The sequence below is a fragment of the Silene latifolia genome, chromosome 11 (genome assembly GCF_048544455.1).
Source record: "Silene latifolia isolate original U9 population chromosome 11, ASM4854445v1, whole genome shotgun sequence".
NCBI classification, from domain to species: domain Eukaryota; kingdom Viridiplantae; phylum Streptophyta; class Magnoliopsida; order Caryophyllales; family Caryophyllaceae; genus Silene; species Silene latifolia.
The window spans coordinates 189306770-189316395 of NC_133536.1; positions in this window are offsets into that span (position 1 = coordinate 189306770).

Here is a 9626-nt window from a genome sequence, read left to right on the forward strand (position 1 = left end):
TTGCCATTTAGAAGAGGAGGTGTATATGATGCAACCTGAAGGTTTTTTTGATCCTAAAAATCCTAACAAAATATGCAAGCTTAAGAGATCCATTTATGGTCTTAAGCAAGCATCAAGAAGTTGGAACCATCGATTTAATCATGTTATAAAAGAAAATGGTTTTACTCAAAGTGTTGAGGAACCGTGTTTATACATGAAGTTCAGTGGGAGCAATGTTGTGTTCCTAATATTGTCTGTGGATGACATACTACTTATTAGAAATGACATTCCAATGTTATCCTCCGTCAAGGAGTGGTTGGGAAATCATTTCCAAATGAAGGATTTAGGAGAAGCACACCGCATATTAGGTATCCGAATCTATAGAGATAGACCCAAAAGGATATTGCCATTAAGTCAAGAATCTTATATTGACAAGGTTCTTCGACGCTTCAACATGCACCAGTCTAAGAGAGGCTTAATTCCTATGGGTAGTGGGATATTTTTGAGCAAGTCTCAATCACCCTTGAACCCGAAGATGTTGAACGCATGAAGTTGATTCCCTATGCTTCCGCTGTTGGATCAATCATATATGCCATGATATGAACTCGTCCAGATGTCTCGTATGCTTTAAGCATGACAAGTAGATATCAAGATAATCCAGGTGAGAGTCACTGGATAGCTGTTAAGAACATCCTTAAGTACTTGCGAAGGACTAAGGATTCTATCTTAGTGATTGGAGGAGACTCCGAGCTATGTGTTAAGGGTTACACAGACCCGAGCTTTCAAACAGATAGATATGACATGAAATCAGAATTTGGATTTGTTTTCATGCTCAATGGTGGTGCCGTAAGCTGGAGAAGCTTCAAGGAAGCTGTGATTGCGGATTCTACTACGAAGGCTGAGTACGTTGCAGCATCAGAAGCTGCCAAGGAAGCTGTGTGGATTAGGCAATTCATAGAAGGGCTAAGGGTAGTTCCTACTGCCAAAGATCCCATAACTCTTTATTGTGACAACAATGGGACCATCTTCCAAGCTAGAGAGCCAAAGTCTAGTAATAAATCTAGACATGTACTCAGAAAATTTCATATTATTAGAGATTTTATTGAAAGAAAGAAAATTGCGATTTGTAAGGTTGGGACGGATGATAACTTAGCTGATCCGCTCACCAAGCCTTTATTGCAGGCTAAACACGATGGACATGTTGTTTCCATGGGCCTTAAACGTATGCCAAATTTGTACTAGATTATTTGATATGAAATAAAGTGTTGTTTTATTTGTTCATATATGATAATCGCATTTGTCTTTTAAATTTTTACTTTGTCATATCCAAATGGGTTGTTAAGACAATATTGAACCCCATTAAAGTGAACTAGATTGAGATAGTAATCGCCCATAGTTACTTACATGAGGTGACATCTCGAAGTAACTAGAATGTGATGCGATTGATGGCAAGTTCAAGTGCCATAGAGTCATGAGAGATGACTAGTCGATCACATAGGCAGACTGTATGGGACACTCTGTCGGGCTTATGACCGCTTATAGAGTTCTGGAAATTTTTATAGCCTGATCTTGGCGAGAGCTACTATAGTATTCTCATGAGTCGATTCTTTGACTAAAGACTATTCGCCTAAGATGGTACAACTTCAAAGTGACTTTGATTTGTGTTCAATGACCTTCGTAATTGGGGTCAAATGGGCACATTTTGGGTTGTGATGAGTTGTGGCTATGCGAAGGGAAAAGTGCAATAGGAATTGTCCACTCCTAGTCAGCGGTTATCTTATATCTCGAGGCCACTCGAGGAGTAATGAACTGGAAATGCGTGGCCACGCTCGGAAGGTATCTACGGTAGATAATTCCGGTCAGACAGTTATTCTCCAGATCGAGGAAACAACTGATGATATGATTAAGTGCAAGAACAACCTGCAAGACACCTTGCATTGAGTGGGAGATAGTAATAGGACAAGAGAATTGGTGACGCACACTTGTCTCAGACAAGTGGGAGATTGTTGGAGTATGTGTCCACGACAACAATGCGATCACATATTTAAATCTCATATTAAGAATGCTAAAGGGAAAATAATATTTTATTGTCAACTGATCCACATTAATCGGTAATGATTGGCTGACTAGAGTTTGACATTACTGTCGTATGACGGTGGTGATCAGTTGATCCCTTAAGGTCATACCTCTAGGGTAACACTCTTAATTGATTAATTAATTAATTGTATCTTGATACAAGTTATGTAATTCCTTAAAATTGAACAAATGATTTTGTGAGTAAGAATTTGTATCTTATTGTAATTTGATTAAATAAGATTCGTACTGAGTAATTAAATTTTTTTATTACTTAGGTTTATTTATTGTTTATGAAACAATTAAAATAAGAATGAATGGTTTATTATAAATAAAAGTTGTTGTGATTTATAATTCAATGACCCATTTTTAAGTAATTGTAATTGTGAATTACTAGTTAACTTTAGTATGTGATTTATTTTGTTTAAATAATGATTTTTAATAAATTAAAAATGCATTATTAAACAACATGTCTAGTAACATGTCCAATATGTCACACTACACAATTTAACATATTGACAAACTTAAAATGAACCCTTTTTATCTCAAGGGTGCCGTGTAATTAAGGGGTGTGGGAGGTTGGTTGTGTCTTGTTTATTTAATTAACAAAACACAATTATAACCAACTATTGTAGGCATGCAAGCCTAAAAATCTTGACAAGAAAAACTTGCAAAAGTATTGGGCACCCTTCCCTTGGTCTACCCGGCCACCCCATGCAAAAGTAGGAGAAGTTTTTCTCTCTTTAGTTTATTATTCATTCAAATAATTATATTGATAATTATTCTTATTCTCTCTAGCTTTGTTGTCAAATAATTATATTGATAATTAACTCACAAAATCTCAAATATTATCTCATCTTTACTAGTAGTAGTAAACAATAATATTAGCATTATTTTAATGAACATTTACTAATTTCTAGTAACAAAATTAGTTTATATTTTAAGAGGGATTACCTTGGTACAATCCTTGAGGAGTAGATCCTACCATTGGGTCTAAGTTCATCCTTGGAGCACTCGGATTTTACGAAGACTAATTTGGTAGGAGACCAATTAGTATAACCATTTCGGCCCTCATTGTAAGATTAATCGATTTCTTCTTACTTTGTATATTATTGTTATGCATGCATAAGATCTATTTAGTTTATGACTAAACTAAGTTTATTAAGTTATTAGATGTGTCTAATAAGAGGTTAATGAATCTTACAAAAAGAATCTTCGTAAGGGGTTTGGCAATCTTAGAAAAGTCTTTGATAAACCGGCGGTAGAATCCCGCATGGCCTAAGAAACTCCTTACGCTTTTGACATTTACCGGTGGGGGTACTTGTTCAATAACTTGGGCCTTAGCACGGTCCACTTCAATACCTCTTTCGGATACAATGTGACCAAGTACCACTCCTTCATTCACCATGAAGTGGGACTTTTCCCAATTCAAAACCAAGTCAACTTCTTCACAACGCTTCAAAACTTTAGTCAAGTTAGCCAAGCATGCATCAAATAAAGAACCATAAACGCTAAAATCATCCATAAACACCTCCATAATAGATTCAATTAAATCGAAAAAGATGCTTATCATGCAACGTTGGAAGGTAGCGGGGGCATTACAAAGACCAAAAGGCAATCTACGGTAAGCAAAGGTACCATATGGACAAGTAAAGGTGGTCTTCTCTTGGTCATCCGCGTGAATGGATATTTGAAAGAACCCGGAATAACCATCTAAGTAGCAAAAGTACTTATGACATGCCAGCCTCTCCAACATTTGGTCAATAAAGGGTAATGGGTAATGGTCTTTCTTGGTGACCAAATTCAACCTCCTATAGTCAATACACATGCTCGGGACTTTTATTTGGGCTTTTTATTCATTTCTTTTCTTCCATCAACCCATGTTCATTCCTTCATGCTCGGGATTTCTTTGCTCGGAATTCTCGAAAACGCCATTCCATGGTCAAGTCTTGTAATATTTAGCCTCGTGATCTTAAGTGCTTGCTAATTTGACGGGAAAAAGCAACCGAATGCTTCATTTCCTACAAAATACAATGAATACAAGCAAAGACACCTAGAACACAGAGTTAGCTCACAAATACACTAATAAAAGTGCATTAATCAAATGAAACCGAGCTAATATAAGGGGTAAAATCGTATATAAAATAGACACATCAACGGTGGTGATAAAATCTTACTCGAGGCCCAAAAAGGTCTGGCCTCTCACTACCCGGATACCTCTGACATTCGTTCACTTGCCTTCCATCCAGACCCTTTCAAAATTAATTGGGTTGGGGTCTCCAACCCAATCAAGGGATGGTGTAATGGCAAGGACTGTTATACTAAAGATTTTATAGGCTGGTACTCGACCGAGTATGACCTACTCGGTCGAGTAGTGTGTGTCGTGTAGTCTGTTTGGCTACTGCCGAGGAACACTCGGCCGAGTATAATGAATACTCGACCGAGTATACTCTATACTCGACCGAGTGTCCGGCCCGCGAGTGATATTTCAGCGTTTTGATTCGGGAGTAATTAGAGGTTATATAATTTCGATAATCAGTTTCTAAACATCATTTTACAAAAACCTAATCAAACGTACGACGCTCTAATCACTCCCAATCTCTCCTCTATGTATGTGTGGACTATCTTAGCAATCGCATTCAATCCTTCATCCTTTCGCCGGTAAGTCTTTATTCCCATGATTGTTGATGATTAATTCTAGGGTTTGCCTTTAATCATGAATTGGGGGAAATGGGGTTTTGCAGTTAGTGATTGGAATTATGTGATTGTTGTTATAGGTGACGATGTGGTATTTGTTATGCATTTGTATGGTTGATTGCAGCGTAAGCGGATTGCGAAAAGGTAGGGTTTCCCTACTCAGTTACTGTTAATTGATTTAAGATTGTGTTTGTATTGTAATTGTTGTTATCTGCTGATCATCGAAGTATGGGTGTGTGGTGACGGTGGTGATGTGGTTGTGTGGTGACGGTGGTGGTGTTGTGACAGCTGGGATGCTGTGGTACTGTGATGTGTGTGTTGATTGTGGTGGAGTCACTTGCGGGAGTGGCTTCACATCCTAGTTCGCCCTCCGCGGAACCCGTCACGGGAGGGGATGTGCACATTAAGGGACAGGGATTGATAGCCGCTCGTTGATGAGCTGGACTTGGTGGGGATGGGCTACGGTCCCCCACCGGCGGAGTGGATTACCTGTTGCGATGGGTAATCCGGCAGGGCTACGCACTTCGGTGTGTAGTCAGTTACTATGGAGGATGATCAGCCGGTTACATTATTTGTTTGTCTTATCTTGATTGAACGGTACTGACCCCGTGTTTTTGTTATTTTGTAAAACCTACGGTGATCCGTTTGGGGATGGTGAGCAGATTATAACAGGTAATGCAGATGTTTAGCTATGGGGCAGTCATGGGGAGTCATCACTTCGAGTCTAGCTTCCGCTGTTACGAGTTTAGCTATCTTTGATTTCAGTTGTATTGAGTTTCTTACACTTTTATTTTGAGTTGGTCTGAGATTACGTAATCGTTAAACTCTTTATACTTTAATAAAGTTGTTTTGGATTGTTGCTTTTGATATACTAACCTCGGGCAACCGAGATGGTAACACCCTCTTATGCTAGGGTAGTCCTTGGTAAGTTACCTTGGTATGAGGGGGTGTTACAAGGACAAGAACAAAACTCTAGGAATCAACGTTTGGTATAGTCGCCTATCCAGGTTCCATGATAAATGGATAGAAAATCGAATCGAGTCATTATCCGTCTAGCACATTATAATATTTTCCCCTTTGATAGTACCCTTTATTCAGTACTTGTGTCATTATGGAATCCTACGCTAAATTGCTTCTTTTTACCGCATGGCGCCATGACTATTACCTTGGCTGATATTAGCTACCTGACTGGTTTATCACCAGTTGGTCCATCTAGAAACTTCATCGCTTTAGACAAGAGTAATCTCTCAAATAAAGGCAAACGTCTCTGCGAAGGAGCGTTCACTTTCTGGGATAAACGCATTGCAGCGCCCAAAAAAGGTTTCTCGGAGATCAAGGAAAAGTTCAGAAGTGACCCCCCAGTCGTATTCGTGGACATCATCTTCCTTGCTTATATATTTTCCAGGCTCTTAATGCCCAAGAGCGGTGGACGCATTCGCGGATTCATTCCACCTGCCGCATAAATTCAATCATGCACCGGACCGGTTCCTTTAGCGCCTTGATGTTAGGCTCCGTCTACAGGATGCTTCGTTGCTGCCGCCAGGTTGCTCATAAATTTCCCGAGAATGATGGTAAATAACCCATAGAACCTGGTCTTACCCCTGCTTTTAGTGCGTAAGTGGTCCTTTCTGGCTTTTGTCCTATTGGGCAACTCTTTATTTTCCTTACCATGGCGCTATCAACCCCAAACACATCTGGAAAGACAATGCTATCGTTAAACACTATAGTCTTGCCGAATTTATCTTCGACGTTATATGCAGGATCACCATTTCTCTGATTCTCCAGTTTCTCCTTTTAAGTTGTATTTGCCTCCATGGATGATCGCCATAGAATTCCCGGTTCTTGAAGAACCAACTTAGGAAATTTGGGACAGCTTTCTGTGTCCTAGAGACTTGCCGTATTCCCCATTCCTTACTACTGATTTTGGTGCGGAGGTTTATAACCCTCAACTTGTTGCACGCCAATTTGGCCTCGTTCAATCTTTTGCTATTCCATTCTTGTGGTTAATAAACAACCCGTGGCATGGTAAAGTAAAGTTGAACATTGTAGACGTTCAAAGACTATATTCCAGTGTTGTTCTAGTATCCATGACCCAAAGAAGGCATTACCACCATGGTGCGGCTACTACCTTACGTACTCAATGGTGGTCTTCTTCACAATGGTGCTCTGCAACCAGCTTAATTCAAACTACTCGCAGGCTCAAATAAAGCATCAAAGGTAATCTTAAACCCTTGTAACACTTCATTTATAAACAATCATATCGCTTCTCCCTATAGATATCCTTATGCAATTTTATCTTTGAATTCAAATCTCCAGGACTGAAGTTTTTAGCTTTATCAACTCATCGTGACATGCCACTTAACTTTGCTTCCGCAAGACACTCAGCGCCTACCGTCCAGGAGCTTATCATTCCCTTTGACTTCCCAGGGAAGTTCAACATTCCTTCATCGGCCTTCGTTCCCAAGATGAAAGTAATCCTTACCATCGCCGAAGCAGAGGAAGAAGAACCCCTGCAACCAAAAAACTCAGATGAAACTACTGAGGAAAAACCCCTAATTAGAGAACCAGGTGGCCCTTCCACATCCAGAAAAACCCCAAAAAGCGAAAAGTCGCTGATCTTGCACCGGATAATTCCCAGGCTCTAACCACTCAAGTAATTGAGATCGTTGATCAGGGTCAAATAACCCCCTCTTCCTTGATCGTTCTGAGCCAAGAATATGCGCCTCAGCCTTCTGCTCCAATCATTGTAACGAGGCAAGCATTGTATACCCCCCCACCCCACCATGAGGAGGGTGCTATGGCTTGAGAAAAACGCTTCGAAGCTGTGGACCAACTCATACTGACCCCACAAGAACAAAGTTTTCAAGCCGCTTCAAGGGTATTATCTCCCATTCATGCAGTCACAAATTCAAGCGAGGCACTTCAAAGGGACCTTGTTGCAACCATGATTGCATATGATGTTGTACCTAAACAATGACCATCATATTCTCAAACCTTTCAAGTAATTCTTCTTTCTTCAAAAGAAGACTCTTTCAAAGAGACTGAAATGGTTCAAACTACATCTCCACCAAAGAGCACCCCCAAGAAAATACGCTTGAGAAGCTTACACCACTGGCAGTGTCATGGCTTGAACAATTACCAATAGCTTGGAAAATGATTAGTTCGCCTTCAGCCTTCAGCGTTTCCCATTATTGCAAAGTTGGAACGTTTGGCATTACTACCAATCAATAGGGAACTACTCCAATAACTCCATGAACTATGCCAAGTATCAGGAAGTTCTTCTCCCTTCCAGGCACGAGTTTAGAGTTACGTTGAAAAGATAAGTCAACTACAAGCATCGGCGCTCGGCGACTTTGAGATGTACGAACATCTTCATGAACAATTCTGTGCTGACACTATTTCTACGCAAACCCTCTGTTATCAAGTAACCTTAGCATTCGATGCTTAGCGTCAACATGAACGCCAAATTGAGGAACTTGACCAGAAAATAAGCGATGCCGAAAAGGCCCTCAATGAGATGAAAGCTCAACGCCAAGCTCTATCGAAAGGTCTATATATGCTACCTTCGTCACTTGGCCGACCAACCCATCTAATTCGAGCTCAGATTGAGAAAAGCCAGCAATATGTTTCCTTCATTTAGAAACAACTGGACGAAATGAAGAACCAATGGAATTCGCGCTGCCTGGCCCTGAATGATGAAATCTCAGGTTTCCTGGCTTTTGTTCGTCAAGCCAAACATTCTCAGGGCTAATCTTATACAATCAGTGTAACGCCCTCATGTTATCCCAAAACTCTAAATACTGTGTTTTAATATTTGCTGCGTACTTTTCCCAAATAGTGGGATGATATAACTAACAAAATTTGCCGTTTATACTTCTTTTGAATTGTGTTCCATCAAAGTTTTGCAGGCCATACGCATTGCCTGAAAAGACCTTAGCAACCTTAAACGGTCCATCCCATCTAGGCGACCATTTTCCATAGAAATGATCCTTATGCCCTTCTGGCAAGATCACTTTCCATACCAAATCCCTTCTAGAAAAGATTTAGCCTTAACACGAGCATTGTATGTTTTGGCTAACTTGATCTTATTTCGCAACAAATTCGCTAGCGCCTGCTCCCTTAGATGTTCAATATCTAAGTTAGCAATACTCATAGATTCACCATAAGAACCTAAATCCATCTAATTTTGAGACAAAATCCGAGCAAATTTTACATTAACCTCGGCTGGAATCACAACATCATGGCCAAAAACCAACTGATATGGAGTGTACCCTATAGCCCTCCTTTTTGAAGTTCTATAAGGCCACAATGTATCAAGTAATTTTTCATGCCAATATCTAGGATTGTCATCAATCATTTTAGAAATCACAGCTTTAATCAACTTATTCGTAGATTCAGCTTGCCCATTTGCCTGAGCATAATATGGAGAAGAATTTAACAGTTTCACCCCAAATTGAGTGGTAAATTCTTGCATAGGTGGCCCATTACAGACATGCGCTTGGTCAACTGTAACACTTTCTGGCACCCCAAAGCAAAGAAAGATAAACTCCTTCAAAAAGTCCACTAAATCATGTGTCTTCACAGTTTTAATAGGTTTAGCTTCAATCCATTTAGTGAAGTAATCAATAACGACCACTACATACTTATGTATTTTGGAAGAAGGTGAAGTAATCTCACTAATCATATCTATTGCCCAGCCATGGAAAGACCATGGCTTTACAATAGGCTTTCAATCATTAGCAGGGCCCCTACTAATCTGACCATAATGCTGACACGACTTGCAACTGTTGGAATATGTGTCCTCCGACAATAATGCGATCACGACTGTTGATCATGATGATCACATGTTTAAGTCTCATTATATAGAATACAATTGG